Genomic DNA, 21,801 nt, shown 5'->3' on the forward strand with positions numbered 1-21,801 from the left:
CCGAACTGGTAATGACCCTATCAGATCATGGAGATCTTACGAGAAGGAACCTTCAAACTAGCTCGACTTTGTGGAGAATTGATTCCATGAATGTTGAACGCTCTACATCTCAAGAAGTATTATTATTAATATGGTATCTTTGTTAGATTTAATGTGTTGTTCTTTGTAAGGCTTATTTATAAAAGCCGTTTCATTTTTTTCAAATTTGAAAAATAAAGGGTTGCTACGTATTTTAAACGTGGTACCAATTTTTTTTATTTTATTCTTGTAATTTAGCATGAGTTGATTATGTAAAAGAGATCTAGAATGTTTATAAATTTTGATTGCTTGAAGGGCATATAACCCTCGAACAATCTTTTGAAATATTAAACAAATTTAGGCTAAACTTTTTACAACTAAGAATTTGGAAAATTTATTACTCTACGGCTTCTTAAAGCTTGAGTTTTCAAAGAAATTTCAAATACGAACTAAGTTAAGAAAATTCAAAGCATAAAAAAAATCCTAGAATTTAACTATGTACAAAAGTCCTAGAACTAAACTAGGTCCAAGGCCTGATCCCTAACAGGTATACGTGACTAGGTGATCAAATTGCTGGAAATAACTGTCATCGATAAGAAATTAATTGGGCGAGCCATCAGGCAAAAATATCTCGATCTAAAATTACCCCTATAATTGGACTATGAAGGTTCATAAACGTAAATACTTGATATAAAAAGGGGAGTGAACAAAAGAAGATTAGTTATAACAGGTTGAAACATATATCAAATATGTAAATTATATTGAGGATATAAATAACCTCAAGGTAAAGCCCAAAGGAAATTGTCTCCGCCTAAAAGGTACAAATACAAAGGGCTTAAAGCGACCAAATGAAAACTAAAAAATAAGAAAGGGCCCCCATCATCCCTGAGCTCCAGCAACTCACTACTACAAAAACGAGCTTTCCCGACAGTTTTCAACTGTCGCTATTGAACAATGATGACAATCGACTAACTGTTGTATTTGCCTATGCCGGCATAGGGTAGCTACGCCGACATTTAATAAGGGAAAAGTTGAGAACTACCCATTTTTAGGAGTAGTTAACTAAAATTAGACACTAAATATATTTAGTTGAACTTTACCCATTATTATCATGAGATTTCCCAAATTACCCTTATTTAAGTACATGATTCTAAGTGTTGTTGTAATGTGTATTATATGTGTCATATTATAGTTAAATTAGAAATACATTCTAATTGTAGTGTGTTTAAGGAGAAAAAAAAACATGTAATTGAAGGGGTATAATGGGTACATTAATTGAAATTTTGGGTACTAAAATAAGAGTTAAAAATAGTGGGTAAAAATTAAAATAGATCATTTAAAATGGGTATAGGATCTAATTTCCACATTTAATAAGTGTCGTCGTTGCTGGCTATGCCGACAGTTAATAGGTGTCGCCGTTGTTGACAACGCCGACAGTTAGTACGTGTCGCCGTTGCTAGCAATGCCGAAAGTTAATAGGTGTCGCCGTTGCTGGCAACGCCAACAGTTAATACGTGTCACCGTTGCTTGCAACGCCGACAGTTAATCAATGTCGTCGTTGCTAGCAACACCAACAGTTAATACGTGTCGCCGTAACATTAAATTTATATATAAAAAAATTTATTTTTTGATAGATATTTTTTAAAAATTTTAATTATATTTTTAACAATTGAAGTTTGATATAAATTTAAATAAAAAAATTACTCAGATAATTAATTATTATTACCATAACTTGTAAAAAAAATTATATTTATCATAATAAAAATTCATATACATACAACATTTATTCATACAATTGAAATATAAATACATAAAATCCCCGTGAGACTAAATAATTCTCAATAAAAATTCATTATAATATTATAAATCTATAAACTTCAAAAAAATATAATACAATAAATCTCAACAAGACAATATAATTCTCTTCTCCAAATCACTACAAGCTCAATCATGTTTCTTTTGTTAATATTCTTCTTAATAAATCTAGACATCCACCTAAAAGTCAGCCCTGTGATATTCCTTGATCCCTGCACCAATGAATTAAAGACTTCAAATTATAATTAAATAGTATATCTTACCATAATATATTAAATAATGAATGAGAGAACCAACAATTGAAATATGTAAAATTAGTTGATTAATCCCTCTTAGAGATTATTAAACAAAAACTGACATTGTAAGAGTGCTGACAAGGTTTGAGACAGTTGGGAGACCAATGACGTTGTGAATTACAATATTTGATACACATATTTGCACTAGCTTGAAAGGAGTGTGGAAAACAAAATTTGGTTATTTTTAAATTTTGTAACATCGTACATTAAGGTTTCACATTTGCCTTAGTACCTACACAGAAGACCATTTTGCAACTTGATTTATCATGTCCACATACCAAATAAAATGGAAAATTAATATTCGAGTACAAACTCTATAAATATATATACAAAAAAATAGTATATTAAGCAAGTAACAGGTGATGTAGTCAAAAGACAATCCAGATAATTTATAATGGATTAAAAGTAGTCATCATGTACACATTACTTCAGTTATGTGTTATTTCTCTGAAATAATATTACTAGAATTTCACGATGATCAGAAATAGAGATAAGAATACAGAGAAGAATAAACCAGTAGAAAATAAAGAGGAAATATGAGCTAAAATAATATTGTACTGAGATTACGTGTTTGAATAAAGTGGTGAAGGTAATTCAAGAGACCTTCGGCTCTCCCAAAACCAATCCCTAAGGACCCCAATCTCCAAATAGAAGAATCTCTTATTCTTTCCTAGAAAGATCTATTTGTCGACTTCTCATATTCAAACATGCTCAAAATCACACTTGAGAGAGCATTAACTAGCCAACAAAACCAGACCATAAAAGTAAAATAGTCTATTATCTGAACTAAAACAAAAACAACTTATGATACTTGGCAAAAGCATGAAAGGAAAACAAACCACTAAAAAACATACACAATAAATAGCATCAAAGATCCACTGGGGATGACAAAGATCAACATAGCCAACAATATACTAGAAAATTAAGGCGGAGAAAAATAGCTCAAATGTACCCTATAATACCAATATCAAAAGTAGGGTACCTAAAGCCTCAAAGCAATATAAATCTAAATACAACAAATATGGCAGCACAAAAAACTCCAAAATCTAATATCAATATCAATATGAGTCTATTTAGTATTTAGTATTTAGATCTTCATGATCTTGGACTAGGCATTGGCCCATTTGGCCAAGTTTTCAATCAAAATTCACTAAGGTTAGCACTATTTCATAAATTGTCCCTAACTCTACGTGTTATCTTCATCCCCACGGTGGAACCCTATGCAAAAGTTATTTACAATTCCCCAACCCTCTTGCAAAAGCTAGTTTTTTTTTTTTTTTTTGTCATATTCAATATATGACTATCTTGAGCTTTATTTGAATATAAATGAAAGTGAAATATTAATTTTTCATAATCTAAATCATTCATGCTATTTTTATGATTTAGTTAGTGAAGTTAAGGTCTTCAAGCAAAAAATAACAATTTTTATCTCTTGCCCCATTATTTTTAATTATCATTGCTAAATTTAAAACGGACAGCACTTCCCCTATATTTGTAACCTAACCATTAGTCAATATTAATTCGAATAATTCAATCAATTTAAACAACATTTTTCTTTCTTATATCTCCCCCAGCACGCAATTATATATATCTCAAAACCTACTTCACTAAGACATGCAAGTTCTCAACTTTCCGTTATCACCACAGCACACAATTATAATCTCAGAACCTACTTCACGAATATTTAAGATATTCAAACTCCTCTAACATACACTTGTATAATATTAAAAATAATAAAATAATATACCTCTTCCAATCAATAGCAAGCTTTTCTAATGCTCCTAAAAAAATAAGGCAAGTTTTCACCTTTCAGAATGATCAAACTAAAAAATAAATCAGATTGTATATAAAAAATGTGTTTCATCCAACTTTCTTGAAAGAATTTATTTTTTGGCATCTTAAAATCATTTAAATACACTTGTTAGAGCAAACAAACCACTCAAAACTCAAAAATCTAAAAAATATGACAAGTTTTCAAGTTTCAGCATAACTAAAAAAAAATTCACATTGTATGCCAAAAATGAGTTTCATGCAACTTTCTTGAAAAAGAGCACAAAAAATTTTCATCCATCACTTTCTTTGAATGAACATCTTGTCCATTTCAACATTGGAATAATCTATTGTGGTAGAATCAAAGGAAAACAACCATGATCGAGTAAGGATAAATTTAAGTGTACCATTTAACTAAGCTTCTTGAATTGAGATATAGTCATACAAAATAGAAAATGCAGTGTTCAGTCATGATTATCAGCTATATCCACATATAGTTTATTATTTAAGATTGCAAAAACCTTCAACAAATTCTACTGAAAGCAACCTCAAGAACTGTAAAATCATAATATCAGGTGGTATGAATATAGTTATAAGAAAAAATGCATGAAACCTAGTAACAATTTGCAAGAGTTTACACTCCCGAGATTGTAGGGCTCAGTGAATGCATGAATTAAACAACTTGGTATCAATGATTGCTTAAATATCTGCTAATCATATTATAAGTTCTATTGACAAGTTCACAAGATATTCTGGAGGGGGCTGCAGTCTTGTAGGAAAGATTGGGTTCATCGTATATCAAAGTGTGCCAGATATTACACTAATACACTTGGCTTCCTTCTGTGGTGAAACACAATTCTACGCACCTCCTTTCTATATTAAACAAAATTCTTATATGCCTTTTAATATATATTACCCCTCAATCAATCTTAGAATAAATTATCATCTCCTCCCTCCTCTCTCTCTCTCTCTCATTGGAGCCTTGGAAGTGTTGATAACTTCTCATAATAACAAAAGTTATTCAGGCAAAACATACCGGAAGATTGGTTTGCCTTCAATATAGAAGTGCAAATATTTGTTCAAGCCATTAGGCATTGCAATTCCAGTGATATTTTTGGTTACCTAGATACTTCACCTAAAATATCTAGGTAACTATATACATATAAGACTTCCACAAGATAAAATATCATATATCAGACTAGAAAGAAAACAATATAACCCAAGCACAAACACATATATATATAGAAAGAGAGAATCTTTGACATAATTAAGAGATTTAATGAGTATCAAATTATAACATTGTCTGATAGTTGAACACTAGAACTTGACAAAAATTAAGAATAAAACTAGACAGAAAATATATGAAGAAACTACTGCATACCAACACCCATGGATAGCAACAATATCTTCCTAATTGAATATATCTTGGTCCTCAATTCTGGAAAGGCACACTTCGTAAAGTAGACTGAGATGAGGCGTACAATTGATGCAGCATGAGGTAATAGTTGGCTTTATCAAACATTGAAAACATATGTATAAACATAAGTTGTGTACCCATTTTAAAATGACAACAAAGAACAAAATAATAAAAGGAAATTCCCTTGAAAACATACATGATTACAAATTGGATAGTATAAGAGCAGAGCATTAACATTCACAGATCTGATTAAAAATAAGCACATAATAATATGATTCAGGTGGTAGCCAGGTAACTGACTCATATAAAAGTGAGCAATATCACCAATTTACCATCACCATATAGATGCCAGCGAAATAGTTCAACATCTCTACCTTTCGGGTTATGCTCACGAACAACCTTATCAATATTTTAGCCCGATCCTCCGGTCACTTAAAAGCCCGATCCTTGGCTGGGCTTTGTTCGTCTTGATACCCTGAGTTCACCCATGCTACCTTTCGCCTTAGACGATGTCGAAGGAGGCCAGAAACTGGCCTTGAAGCCACGACAGCGACGTACGAGCCTGGAGGCTTCTGCTCGTGGCGGAGAACGGCAATGAAGGGCTCGCGAGGCTGGAGTTTCGGCGGTGTCTGGTACTCCTGATCTGATGTCTGCACGACGGCGACCATCGAAGGGCAGCCGTTCGGGACTAGCAGAGAGCATACGAGAGAGAGGGAGAAAGGAAAGTATGGATCGGGTAGGGTGGGAGAGAGAAAGGGATTTGGCTAAATAAAAATCATATTATATTATTCAGATAAATAAAAATGTGATTATATTATTCTGATTTTTTTTTATTTTATAAATAAAAATCAGATTATATTATTTAGATAAATAAAATATGATTATATTATTTAGATTATTTTTTTATGTTTTTAAAAAAAATTATTTTATAAATAAAAATCAGATTATATTATTCATATAAAAAAATGTGATTATAAAACTCCCAATTTTATACTCCTAATACTATAAAAAATAATTTTAAAAATCACAACTATACAAATTCTCTTAAAATGTATAATAATTGTTATTTGAAACTTAAACTGCTATTTAATTTAAAGACTAGGTAAAAGTGCACTTTATTTAAATTTATTTTTAAAATACATTAATTTATTTTTATTAATATTTTTTTAATTTTCATATAAATTTTAAATAAATAAACAATGTCAGATACTATAAAAATTATTACTAATAAATTTATATATTAAAATAATTTTATAATTTTTTCCCATCAATAAAACAACTTATTTTTAACTGATACTAATTTTATAAATATGTTAAACAATAATATAGTTAAATTAAATTAAAGTATTGTTACTCTTAATATCATAATTAATTTAAATTTTGATATAAAAATTATCATAAATAAAAAAGTTAATAATATGAAAAATTTAGAAACAAAAAAAAAATCTAGTTTTAAAAGTTTTTAATAAATACATAATTTTTATAAATATATATTTACATAATTTAGTTTGTTTTTAAAATTATACTACTCATTAATTATAATTTTAGATTATTTATTTGAATTTCAGCGACATTTTATGACTGTCGGCATTGGACTTTTATTAACTGTCGGCGTTGGGGTCAATAGCGACAACGTTTAACTGTCGGCATTGGTCTTTAATTAACTGTCGGCGTTGGGGTCAATAGCGACATCTTTTAACTGTCGGCATTGGTCTCGAATTAAATGTCGGCGTTGGGGTCAATAGCGACACATTTTAACTGTCGGCATTGGTCTCAAATTAACTGTCGGCGTTGAGGTCAATAGCGACAGTCAAAAGCAACGGTGACAGTTATTAGCTGTCGGCGTTGGTCTCTATGCCTACAGTTTTTAACTGTCGGCCTAGAGTCCCGCTAAGAAATTACGACAGTCAACAGAGTTGACTGTCATGGTTGGGTGTCGGGAAAGCCCAGTTTTGTAGTAGTAACTTGCTCTCGAGATGCACCTCTCTCTCCTCGACTTCTGCTGCAGCTCCTGAAGTCTCCACTATCTCCATAGGCTCTTTTGATAATCGGTCTTGGTACTTGGTGAGGTAGCTCCCCCAAAGCTGGGTTTAGGAACGAGAAGTCCCCTCCTCATTGTACACCCAACACTGATAAAATATTTCTTCCATCAAGGTCTCTGCTTTGACAGCGTCCTCCTTGGCCTTGGCTTAGACCTCCGCCAGCTTCTGCTTTAGACTGTCGACCTTCGCAATCTTCTGCTTAAGATTGTTGACTTCGAGCTAAAGGTGGTCTCGCCGCTGGATTACCTTTGAGACTTACGCTTTGGGAATTCGCTCATTCTCCTAGGAGGTCTTCAGGGTGTTGTTGGCCTCATCGAGGGTGACCTTTGCCTCCCGTAAGATGGTCCTAGCCTCATCCCTTTCACCTCATATCCGAGCAATACCATGAATCTGAACCATGCAAGATTGCAGATGATGATTAAAGAGGAGTCAGTTTGTGAAAACATGGAACTATAGAAGGAGGATAAGGGTAAGACTTACGGTCAAAGACATCCCCAATGAAGAGTCGAGGATGGTCACTGAAGGCCTCACCTTTATGGCCTGCAGCTTTTTGGCACTAACCAAATTCGCATGCTTCATCAGATGGTTCATGATCTCCTGAAATGAACCGCGCAGAGGTTCTGGATATTTCCCCACCTTGATGGGAGGAAAGTGGATCGTGGTAGGTGGGAGTGCGTCTTGGACGGCCTGCGAGATAGAAGCAAAGCTAGGAGGAGCTTCTAGGGTCGTGACTACAGTGACCCGGGGCTACTGCTGCTTCTGGGCGGAGCTGGCATCCTTGTCTTTCGCAGGAGACTTAGTGGCGGCTCCAGTTCAGGGAGTGGCTTTCTTCAAAGTCCTCTCCCTTTTTATGGTAGGTTTAGTTTTGAAAGCTTCCTTTAGATTCATGTCTTCATCTGTAGAAGAGCGAGCAGATACTTTAGGTCCAAGAAGTGTTAGTCAAGATAATACAAAGTAAAAGGTGATAGAACAAAATCCCTACCCTCCGATCTAGAGGAGGAAACTACTACATTCAATTTTGGATTATGGATTGGGCTAGATACAACCTCTAACTCTTGGATTATTGGGGGAGGGGGAGATTCTAGCATAACTACTTCATGGGACCTACTTGGCTTGGGCTCCTCATCTAGACTAGGCTCATACTTGACCTGCCTAATACCCGGGGTAAATGAACCATGACGCAAGGAATGCCATGACAGGAAGTTTGCACCATACTGTTAAAAAATGGTGGACGTAAAATGTAAAGTATTATCTACTACTACGGTATATTTCGGGTAGGAAAAATCATGGAATACGACCAGTTGGTCCATGCACTAATGTAAGGTCACATTCCAGTCTAAGTCTACATGATGTCAGCTCACAAGCTGCCTCGAATTGAATCGGACTAGTCTAAAACTTGCAGCACCCTGGTTTATTTCTCTATCCTGATTACCTGGCAAGAGGTGTCAATTACTGCCCCTGATTCGGCACGACCTTGGCCAAAATATTATCTGTCTATGGTGATCTTTGTTTGTTGCACCAACGGTGTGACCTCATCTTCTTCCTCAACCTCCCCTTCTTCCTAGACCTCATCGACGATTGGAGGAAGCTCCAGGGGAGGATCTCGAGGCTTCATGTCCAGTGTCTAATCCTCTTTGATCAGCTTGCAGGCAACCATGGTGGCGTCATTCATCACCACTCTGAACTCCTTCTCCTTAGCAGGAGCGTTGCCCAGAGTTTGGTATTGACCCTTAAGGGTCTCAGACCGCTTCATTCTCTTATAAATAGCTGCACAAGATAATAACTCGACCAGAATAAGTTTTAACTTGGTTAAGATAAAGAATTCAAGTAAAGATTTCAAATAGCTAAGAACCTTACAAGGACAGTTAAAGTATCGGTGTAGTTCTTGAACTAGTTTGACATAAAGAATTGGTCTTTAAAGTCATTCAAATTGTTGGGGAGGTCAATGATGCTGGCAGACTTAGGAAACTGGGTGAGGTAGTAGACACCGTCACCTCGAGTTTTAGTGTTTGGATTGGCTTTCAGACAGAAAAAATACAAAATTTCCTCTGTAGTGGGGACCTCATACTCGTTATTGAGGAATAAATATTTTATCCCCACAAAGAGGCAATACAAATTAAGGGTAGCTGGAATGGAGCGAGCTCAACGTAGTTCAAGAAGTCTACAAAGTAATGGTCTAGCAAGAGGAAGGCACCTACCTTCAGGTGCTTATCACTCTAAGCCTCAAATTCGTCCTTCAACGGAGTGCAGCTCCGCTTTCCGGCATAAGAAGGTCGAGCATCACTATCTTGTTGACTTTATCTTGAGTCGTTATTCGAGACACGATCCTCTCAGCCTCAAAGAGACTATCAGGTCCTACCTTGACCTCCCTCTCCACCACTGGACCAAAGTGGGGAATGGGGGTCTCAGGGGTGACTTCTTATCCTTGCCTTGAGAAGAGGAACCTGACACAATATTTTTCTTTTTAGGGGCCATGACAAAGATTTTAGTTATCCTCATTACAAAATGACCCACTAGAGGCGACCTGGGAATATAACCTAACTCTAATAACAGAAGAAATGGCGACCTAAAATTCTAAGGCTTTATTACACGACCTAAAGTATCTATGAGTCAAGCATGGGTTTAATACCCCGACGCGTGGTCTTATGCGCGTTTCTACAGTGATTTCGAAGAGCGGTTTAATGCAAAACTACTCCAATACTGTAACCTTAAGCTACCCAAAGCTGAACCAAAAACCCTTAAGTCTTCAAGCTCAGAAATGCAAACATTCATCCTTTAAACCTAGAAAATAACCTACTTTTTGTACATTATTTCTAATCCTTTCTAATGTTGTTGATTTGGCCTAGTAAAAACCTACACTAAACTCGTACAAGACCAAAGTAAGGCAAAAGCACTGGAAAAGTTTCATAAAAAGTTATTGAAAAATGAGAAAATGAAATTTAAAACCAGGGATGAGCTTACTTATAGATTGGTTTTTGGATTGATGAGTAAAGGATGAACAGAAAATGCCTAAAAAATCCAAGTGTGAGGACTTGAGAATTTCTAAGGAGCAAAGCATTTAAGTTTGAATACTTTGAGGAGAAGAAATATAAAAGGAAAGTTTCGAATGCAAAGGTGGTTGGGCATATATTTTGCTCTTTTATTTATACATAAACTTCAAGGATTAAAGTAACAAGAGATCTGAATGTTAGAATTAAATAAACCAAACATTGGCAAAAAGTTTATAGAACAATTGTTATAGTACTCGAAACCCGAACATGCACCTATAACAAGCTAACACGTGTTCCATACTCGAGTGAGTGGGTGGGTATGTTTTCTCATGACCGAAGCCGAAATTCCCCTACTATGTGTTACAAGTGATGTCATGCACGAGCAGAAGCTTGGGAAAAAATGTTGTACCCTAAAAATAGGAGCTCAACTATCTAGCCCGGGGTATAGCTAGCGCGAAATAAAAGGAAGCAAGACTTCAGAGGTGTTTCGTTAAATCCAAACCAAGAAACTCAAGGTTGTGTATCTAGATCCGGAACAACCCAGGATATTCTAGGTCATTAGAGATGCAAATGACAGAGATTGAGGTACCCAGCGTCTAGATCGCCTGCACCAAGCCTGAGCATTATCTATGTCAAGCCATCCTGTTCTAGTCATATCCAGCTAGAGAATTACATCCAACTCGAGGTTGTTCAACAGCGGACATGGGTGAATCCCTACAGACTCGGATGCCCGATATGCGCAATAAATGAATGCATTCATTATATGCATTTGTCGATTGATGTAAATAACAATAGACTTAATTAGGATATATAAATGTTCATTAACTTGGGAAGTTACCCAATATTGTGTGTTCCCATTTATAGTATGGTTACCCAATATTGTCCACCATGATTCCTATAAATACAAGGGGAATGGACAGTAAAAAGGACTGATATTCTGTATGCAAAAACTCTGCCGAAATTGTCAAAAAAAAATTCGTATAAGGTTCCAAAACATATCAATAATAGTTACTCATGGACTAGGTAGATTTTAACCACTAAACCATGTAAATTGTGGGTGTTTTTATATTTCTTCACATTTGGTTTATAGTAACCTTAATCTCTTTATTTCGAATTTCTAAATCCCATGTCGACGAAAAACCGCGTCAACAGTCTCCTTATGTTCTACCAAACAATATCCTAAAGATTATTTTTTAAAAATTACTTGAAATGTTTTTAAAATAGCTTTAAAGTTATTTAGAATATCATATGGTATCTTTTAAATGTAAAACAAGAATACGCCTTTTTGCTTCATTAAATTACTTTTTTATTAACAAAATATAAAAAGAAATTAAAATGTTATTTTTTATTCTGGTCATCTTTTTCGGCAACGATGAAAAAATATGGTTCCCACATATCAAAATAACCACCTTGAAGAGTAGGTTGCGATGATACCACTCTTGAGCCCAACCGACCAGCGGTGTTGTCGATTTTTTTTTTGAAGTTAAGGAAAAGAGTGAGAAAGAGAGAAATCGGTAAACATGAAAAAAAATCAGCCAAAACCTAAAAAAGTGGTAAACGAAAAACGATAAAATTGTAAATTACATAGGCTACGGTATTTTTTTAAATAAGTTGCAAAATATTGCACTATATGTAAATTTTCCTTATATTTAAGGGACCCCTAATTTTATTAATTTTACCATAATTATGTAAATTTAATATGTTTTTTAATTAAATTTAATTAATTTTCTATTATTTTAGGGCCTAGACTTAGGAGAATCTGAGTTTGGGCCTGACCCATTTTAGTCTAGAGAACTTAACATAAATATGAGAAAATTAACTAAACTTTCAGTATATATAGACAAAAAAGTAATTAAGCCAAATATGGTAATACACGCTTAAAACAAAATATAACATATGGAATTCCATAAACTAAGAAATCAGATTCCCATAACATTTCTAAATTCCCAATTCCAATCAAGAAACCAAGTCGTCGATCAATAAATCTCACATCTCCGGCCACTGCAATTCATCCTCCATTTTTTCCGATCGTAACATCGTCTTCTCTGGCAACAACAGACTTCTTCTCCGATCAAGCAATAAAATTCTCGATCGCCTCTTGAAAGTGTTGCTTCAAATCTACCTCGCGAATCGAACAATTTCACAGTCTTTCTCTCCGGCCTTCTACAGTCATCGAATTAAACATAGAATTCAATTTCCGATCAATTGCTCTTCTTCTCTAGTAACTAAAATAGAATTTTGATTCTTGTCCAACAATCACATCTCCTTCACAGACAAACAATCTAATTTTAGCTTCATTTCTACGATTACTCAATAGGTAACAATTTAACTAAACAAAATCTTGTTTGAAATATACGACATGCAAAATAATAACATAAAGGAACAAAAAATTACTTTTTTAATTACTCACATGAAACCAGTTACATCACAAAACTTGAACATTTACATAATTCAAATATTACAAAAATATGTAAAATAAAACAACCAAATAAATACAGTAACCAGATACACATGAAAAAAAATAATAATAACATTCTACATAATAATTTATCATGAAACATGGAAAATATATCTTGATTTACCTTTATGAAACTAGTTACATAATATGTCTTTAACTTTGCATATTTGAAATATAAAAAAAAAAGACAACACATTCACTAAGGTAACCACTTACACACGCAAAAACTGAATATAATGCAAAATAATTAATTATAGAACCTGGAAAATAGTTCTTGATTAACTTAAAGAAATCAGTTACTTATATATTTTCAACATATGTTAATATTCATTCACTAACATAACCAATTACATTTGAAATAACACTAAAAATTATGTTGTGCTATATTACAGATATGGAATCCATAATGACATTGATTCATTTTGGAGGAAAATGGACAGATAGATATCAGTATAATGACTACACCATGACTTGACTGATAATACCAACAAATTGTTCTCTAAACAATTTGGTTCAGTTAGTGAAAACTGAGATAAAATGCAATATTCAAAATATTGAGCTGAGTTACCAGTTATCACCAGGTATGCCACCAATTAAATTACTCACTGACAATTCAGTCAGATTCTACATTGAGCTGAAAAATAAGCAAAATGCAGTAACAGAGCTACCACTATGCATCACCACTTTTGATCAAACAATAGCTGAAACTATTGAACACAATACATACGAAGAAGAAACACAAATAGAGAACACAGATCTAGAAATGCTAGTTCTTCAACTAAACAACCAGTAATCAGCTACAGAATTACAATATGACGAAGCAACCTGCACGATAAATACCAGGTACAAACCTTCCCAAATATTACAGACATAGCTGATAATGTAGCAGATTTTATCATAGAGAGAACAGAAGAAAACAAAATTTTCAAAGTTGAAGAAGGCAAGATTTATAAGGACAAAAAGCTCTTGAAATCTATTCTATGTTATTATGCTTTGATCAACAACATCCAATTCAAGACAAAAAGATCTGAACCGAGAGAGTACCTGGTAACTTGTGTGGATGACAATTGTAACTGGTTACTTAGAGCTTCAAAGTTCATGTAAACAGAAACATTTAAAATTAGAAAGTATGTAAAAACTCACACCTGCTCCTTGGACATCATTATGGAAGACCACAGGTAGGAAAATTGCAAGGTGATTGGAGAAATAATAAAAACAAAATACATGTCAATAAAGAGAGTACACACACCAAATGACATAATTAGCAACATGCTAGATGATTATGGTATTTCAATGGGGTATCAGAAAGCCTGGAAGCAAGAGAAAAAGCTTTAGATTTGGCAAGAGGAAACCAAGATGATTCATACCAAAAACTTCCCATCTACCTTCACATGCTAAAATTCTCGAACCTAGGTACAATAGCGCACCTGGTTACAGACAATAAAGATCACTTCAAATATATGTACCTAGCATTTGCAAACTCCATCAAAGGATGGAAATAATGTAGGCCAATCATTGTAATAGAAGGAACTTACTTGAAGACATCATTTGTAACGCCCTGGCTACCCCAGAACAGTTACGGTGAACGGTGAACCGGAAATTTGACTCGTTACCCGAGTCCTTTGGTTAAAAACGTGATCTAAGTGTTATTACCAAGTTAAGGTGAAAACCAGTAAAAGGAAAGGGTACATTTTATTAAGTAAACAAACTGCTCATGAGCCTTTTTAAAACGTTTACAAGTAGTTCATGTTACAAAAGAGTTGCTACAGTTCATATATACAATCCCCGCCGGCCTAAGCGGCAAAAATAGGGTAAACCCCTAGTCCCTCTGAGAACTCCTTGACCGTGGCAGTAAAGCGGCCCTGTATGTACATTACATCGCCCAAGCTCTCCACTCAAGGCTGGCCAAGCTTTTCCTTTCCTTTACCAGCACCACATAGCACCCATGAGCCAAGGCCCAGCAAGAAAACATAATAGAACATGATATAATATCAACAACGATCATAGTAACCATTCAGGACTATCAGTCCAACAAATAGGTGACAATAGCCAACAGTCACAATAATGAGCGTCGCTCCCTCTAGCCATGTGACGATAGGGTCACCAGGGCTTAACGGTTAAGTGATTCTTTCGTATGTTCGATCAGGACAGGTGCATGGTGATTAGTCACCAACATAACCTTCCTCACGACTCTAGAGTCGAAGCTATGGACAACGTCCCTTAGCCACGTGACAAACGGTCACCGGGGTCATATACCTTGGCTATAGTCTTCTGGTCGTAGACCAGGCAAGCGCTTATAAGTTCATCGACCTTAGGGCCGGTCCCGCATTAATGCCATAGAGCCCTTCAATGCGTGATCATCGACTTTAGAGTCGGTCCCTGACTAGTCAGTGTCTTAAACAGGTAATCAGGATTCATTAACATTTAATATGAAATCCACGTTCATATATCTCAACCAACACGCCTCAATATCAAACCATGCATGTCATATACCTGTACAGGGTGCAACTGTAACCATACACTGTTTTCTTACCTCAAGTTCGAGCGAGAAGTATGATAAAGACGACCCCTGAGAACGATCGGTCTTTTAGTTCCTTAGCGGTTACCTAATCACAACCAATTATAACCTCCATTAATGAGAATCCACAATAATAGGGTCTTAACCCAAGCACCACCCTCGGGACCTCGAAACATGCCCACACGGTGAGTAGAATCGATCCCGGGCCTTAAGGATTGAAACCCCAAGTCAAAAACCCTTAAAAACACTCAAAATGGGGTTTGGAAGGAACAGGGTAGCACTACAGCGCTCAACCCCTAGCGCCACAGCGCTATACTCAGAAACTCCCAAGCACCAGAAAGCCTCCTGAGGAGCGCTATAGCGCCCTAGGGTGGGCGCTGTAGCGCTACCTCCAGCCCAAAACCTCCCTGAACCGACCTTCTTCATCTCCTTCGTTTCTAACTCGATTCCCAAGCTTCCAAAGCCTATTCTTGATGCCAAATGGACCCAAAAACCATCCCAACATACCCCAAACATCACAAGCATGGGAACCCTAGCCAAAACTCCCAACAAAACCCATGAATTCACCCTAAACATTTCAGTTGCAAAACAAAACCAAAACAGAGCAAACCAGAGAAACTATGGTTAGAAACTTACCCAAAGCTTGGCTTATGATGGCCTTCAATAGTGGAACACACTCCCAAACTTCCAAGGCTTACTTCCCAAGCTAGAATCCTCAAAGTTGGCTCAAAAACCACAAAGAACAGTAAGAAAAAGGAGGTACGGGAGAACTCTAAAACATACTCTATTTTTCCATCACCTTTTCCAGCTAAATAAGGTTATATCTATCCTAGGGGTGAAATGTCCATTTTACCCCTAGGTCATTTAATACTTTCTAAAGGCTCCTAAGGGCATTTTTGGTACTTTCCTCCTAACTCGTTAATCATAATTAACGCTCTCCAATTCCCGTTATTCTCGAAAATCATAAACACCAATAATTCACATCCCGTTACCCTTTATTTCCCGGTAACGCTCTAATCATCAAAATCACCCCCGAGACTCAACCCAAGTCCCGACACTTAATCCCGTTGTGACTAAACCGCTAATCAATAATCTACGGTCGTCTCATGTCGAGCAGCTCGAACAAATCCACATCATAATGTGGTCTCAACATATATCACCGACATGCATACAATTAACATTATACTATAATATAATTCTCATAAATATGCATAAACACATTTAATAGCGTAATTAAGCAATTATGGCCCTCCCGGCCTACAAATCCAGCTGCTAAACCACAATAGGGAATCCGGGGCATTACATCATTTGGAGGAACTTTATTCACTGCTTCCACAATAGATGCTAACAACAACATATTTCCATTAGCCTTTGGAATAGGAGACTCTGAAAATGATTCATCAAGGTTATGGTTTTTTACAAAGCTAAAGGAGACATATGGAGAAAGTGAAGGTATTGTTTTCTTTTTTATATTCTTATTCAAACAAACTAAACACATAAAATAAACTGTTTAATAATAATCCAACAATATAATAATAAAAACAGTGTAAAAAAATAATAGTCATATAAATTAATGAAATCAGTTACTTAATTTGGACACAATAACCAGTTACTTCATTATGATTTTACAAACAGGTATAACAATCATTTCAGACAGGCACAAAAGCATAGAAAATATTGTAGACAATGTATACCCTAAACCTTTCCATGGAGCATGCATATTCCACCTGCTAACAACATCAAAGTCAATTTCGGTGTCCATGGGGAGGACCTAAACATAAACTTTGTCAAAGCAGCAAAGGCATACAGGGTACAATCATTTGAGCACTACATGCATGAAATAGACAAGATTGACACTCGTATAAGACCGTATTTACAAAAAAATTGGATATCACACTTGGTCTAGATGCCATGCTCCAACAAGAAGATATACAATGATGACATCAAATATAGCCAAATCGATAAATGCCGTATTGAAAGCTGCAAGAACGCTGCCAATCACTACAATGATGGAAGGCCCTCGAAGTTTAGTTAAAAAATGGGTATGGAAAAATGGTAACGAAGCAAACAGAACATTCACACAAGTAACAACAGATACTGAAACTGTACTTAGAGAAAACTTTATTCGAGTCATTAAATTTCAGGTAACTAACATATATTCTGCACTGAATATTATTTACCAAAACTTTCGGTAACCAGTTACTAATAATTACCACAGTAACCAGTTTCTAACATGTATTCCTCTACTAAAATAAACAGGTCTTCCTAGTAAACACTATACTGTACCAAGTTGTGGTTGAAGACAAAGGAAATTTTCTGGTCAACCTAGTGGAGAAAACATGTGAATGCAAAAGGTTTCAACAAGATGAAATACCGTGTGCACATGCAATCGCAGTATTTTCCAAAACACGGCTGAAAACATATGATTATGTTTCTGATTACTACAAAACTACAACTATGCCCTAGAAGGAAAAGAATCAGATCTAGAGGATAACCAAAAGTGCAGATTAAATGTGGACGCAACCAGGGCATAATAGAAAAACATGCAGGAATGAACCAATCCCAAAGCAGCGAAACCGAACAAAGCCAAAGAAATTAGACAAATAAATTTGTAAAGAGTAGATAGACTACAATTTCAATTAATTCAATTGATATAATAAAATTGTATCCTAATGTTTTCTACTTCAATAAAAGTACAGACTTTTTAAGCATTTAACATTTTATAAACTTGATACTCAAGTTCCTGGTTCCAACACAAGTCATTCAAAATCTAAAGACTCGAGTACCTAGTTACAACACATGTTATAAAAAAACCAGTTACTATAAATAAATTTAACAAACGACTATATATACATGTAACAAACAACTTAAAAAACTAGTTACATAATCATAAATCTTTCACAACAAAAAACATAAATATATCAAAAAAATTAAAAAATAATAAAAATAATAAAAATAAAAACTAAAGAAACAATAACCAGTTATCTGAAACATATGGCTTTCACTATCAAAAACAGAAGTAACCGGTTACACCATCCTCATACAAACCTATTTACAAAAAAATTAACATTTACAAACCAGTTACATAATGAAGTATTTCTTTAAAAAACATTGAAAATTCATGAATAAAAAATCATTATAACTTAACAAAAAAAAAAAAAAACTAAAAAAAAAAATAAAAAATTGTACCCAGTTACCTGTAATGTAAAACTGATATTTTCAAACATTACACTAATCAGTTATCCATTAGCACACAAACTTCTCCAAAAATAATTGAAACCTATATGAAAAAAACATGTACATAACAATATCTTCAAACTTTTACAAAAATCACCAACTCTATTGAAAAAAAAACATACACATTAATATAAAATACAAATAAAAAAAACTTTATATTAAGCCAAAATGTGAAACCAATTCTTTACATTGACAAAAAAAAAAAGTACCCAGAAACAAGTACAGTACTAAACCAGTATCCTGTTACAAACAACAACTTCACTTCTAAATAAGGAAAAAAAAAGACATAGACATTAATACAACTTAAAAAAACTACAAAAATCTCTACTTATAATTCCTCCTCCTCTTTGATTTCTTTGATGGAGCATCATCATCTTCTGTCTTGTACCAACAATCTGCTTCTTTTTCGCATGACTATACAAGTTAATGGCAAGATAATCGTGATAGGTAGCAACTTTGGCAGCCATGTTCTTTGGGATGTCATCAATCTTCCCATGGATAAACAAATCAGTATACTTGATAATAAATACTCCACAATCACTGGAAAACAAACATAATAAAAAAATAAACAACAAATTACAAAAACAAATTTCTTACTTGTCCTCTTGAGAAGGCAAGTCTTTGGCAAAATTAAAATCAATTGGATCCTTCTTCCCAACAGAATATGGACCAAAATTCAAGTCCAGATCTTTCCCATAACCATAAAAAACAAGAAAGTATAGAAAATATGGTAAAACAACAGAATAAGCCTTCACATATGGCAAAGCAATACTCTCATTCTTCTTCCCCACCAAAGAGTTGTAGACAGTTAACATCCTACTCTTTATGGAAAAGTGAATAAAAACCCAATGCAACTGAACATTCACATGCACAGGAAAAAGAACATGATCCACATCCACCCAAGGAGTGCTACAAAACAAATATTCACCAATAATGTAATCTAAAATGAGGTTATCAAAACAAATGCTGCTTGGTTCACATTTGGCTACCAAAAAGTTATCATACAAACCCTTGATAGTTGCATCAAACCAAGAGTCTGTAATTGTAACTCTCTTGTTCAAACTATCACTCAACTTAATCTTCTTCCTCTAGTGATAAAAATGAACATTGATATGCTACAAAAAATAAATAAACAAACAAAAGTTAGGAACCTGGTTACTAGCCAATAAATAATAATCAAAACAAGTTACACACCATACTACAAGAACCTGATTACTAGCCAATAAATAATAATCAAAACAAGTTACACACAATGCTAAAAGAACCTGGTTACTTGTCTTAACCATGATCAACAAAAATAACAAAACATCTAAACAAACAAATACTAGTTACAAAGCATTATACCAAGAACCTGGTTACTTACAGTGTCCATAAGGTCCTCCCCACAAGTTTGAAGCTTGTAAAACCACATCTTCTCAGAAATTTAACAAAACAATAATCCATCGGTGGATTGATAATGTTATTAACATCAGAAAATTTCTTCTTCCTTCAAACCAAATATATATATTAACAAACATTTACATATAAAGAACAATAATATTAAACAATAAAAAAACATACTTATTTTTAAAAATCATTTATCCTCAATCCGTGTAATATAATCCATGCATTCATTCTTTGAAACATTCTGTCCAATTTCATCTTTAAATGGAAGCAACCCTCTAACAATCACCACTTCTTCCCCCTTCCTCTTCACATTTTCTTTTACTTCAGATGAACCAAACTCAGTAACAAAAGGAGATTTAAAATGAGTACTAGGTTTAGGCTCTCTCTTTTCAATAGCAACATGAACTTCATCAACATCACCAACCATCACAACTTTACAATCATTCTTACTCCCACTAAATCTGTTTTCTCTTTCTGCATACTCAACAGTATTATCGATAACCTTCAAAATCTCTAGATCCAAATATATTTCTTCAAAACTTAAACCAACTAAACTGAACTCAGGCTTCTTTGAAAAATCCTATAATGAAGAACAATAAAATCAGTTACAACAAATTCAATTTTAAATAGAATAATACAAAGAAACAAAAACAAAAATAAATTTCAAAACCTTATTTCCACCCACAACATTTGACAACTCCAACCCATAATAAACAGCATCAAAAATTTTACTTAAATCCTTCCCAACACCCTAAAATAAAAAATGAAACTGGTTACACCAATAACTGGTTACACTAATAAACTAACAAAAAATAACATACTATTAAGAAACATAAACTAGTTACTTTACTACCATCAAAATCTTCACCTAAATCCATCCCACAAGCCTGGACAAAAAAAAATTTAAATAATCTGGTTACAACAAAAAGTGGTTAAAAAAAAATCAAACATAGAACAAACAAGTTACCTTAGAATCATCAGAAATAGGGCTAGAAACTTTATCAAAACCAGCTGGCTTTTTCACTTCATTATATCCAGCACTTTCATCACTAGAACTTCCAACTTTTTCTGAATTTTTTTCAACAATTTTTGCATTCATTGCAGAAAAATCACTGAGTTTCCCCATGAACTCAGACCTCATGATTGCAATATCACTAATAATAGATTGTTGGCTCTCTTTTATTGAAGTTATTAATTCACAAATTAATCTCAATTTTTCACTATCAACCTAAAAAAAACATAATAAAATAATTTACAAAACATCAAAAAATAAAAATAAAAACAAACATATAAATTTAAAAAAAAATAATATTTTTTTAACTAAAAAAAATACCAACAATAACAAGTACCTGGGTACCCAGACTATTATCTCCATTGTCAACACACTCATTGGGCAAATATATAGGCTCAAACTTAAACTTCTTCATTGCTGGTTTCTTTCTGTCCTCAGAATTTGGGTAAACATCCAAGATAGTCAACTGAATAAATAAAATATATATATAAAAAAAAAAAACACAGAAACTAGTTACATGATCTGTAACCAGCTACACAAACAAGAATCCTAAATGATTAAAACAAATTTATGTAGTAACTAGTTACAAAACAAAATATTATACCTTTTTGTTGTTAAAAATCTTTGCCACCAAGTTTGAATAGAAGACATTATCAAAACCCTTCCAATTCAACAAACGGGGATATTTTTTCCCAACCCTCTGACAAAACTCAGGATTCAATTCAGATATAGATTCATATATCCAAACCAGAAAAGCACTTGGAAAACCAAGAAGTTTGTAAGGATGAAGCCCAACCTTCCCATCAATAAAAATTCCATTAAAATTTTATTACCACCCTTCA

The 21,801-nt window shown here is 34.1% G+C and overlaps 1 long non-coding RNA gene across 1 annotated transcript; it reads right to left on the reverse strand.

Annotated features, from left to right (window-relative positions):
* Positions 1 to 1,789: 1,789 nt before the first annotated feature.
* On the reverse strand, positions 1,790 to 6,092 carry LOC133803182 (uncharacterized). The gene is made up of 2 exons (XR_009877815.1): positions 5,281 to 6,092; positions 1,790 to 2,045 (listed from the first exon to the last, which is right to left on the reverse strand). It is a non-coding gene; the product is annotated as an uncharacterized LOC133803182 (long non-coding RNA).
* Positions 6,093 to 21,801: the final 15,709 nt, after the last annotated feature.

Source organism: Humulus lupulus, chromosome X, assembly GCF_963169125.1.
Source record: "Humulus lupulus chromosome X, drHumLupu1.1, whole genome shotgun sequence".
Classification (NCBI taxonomy): domain Eukaryota; kingdom Viridiplantae; phylum Streptophyta; class Magnoliopsida; order Rosales; family Cannabaceae; genus Humulus; species Humulus lupulus.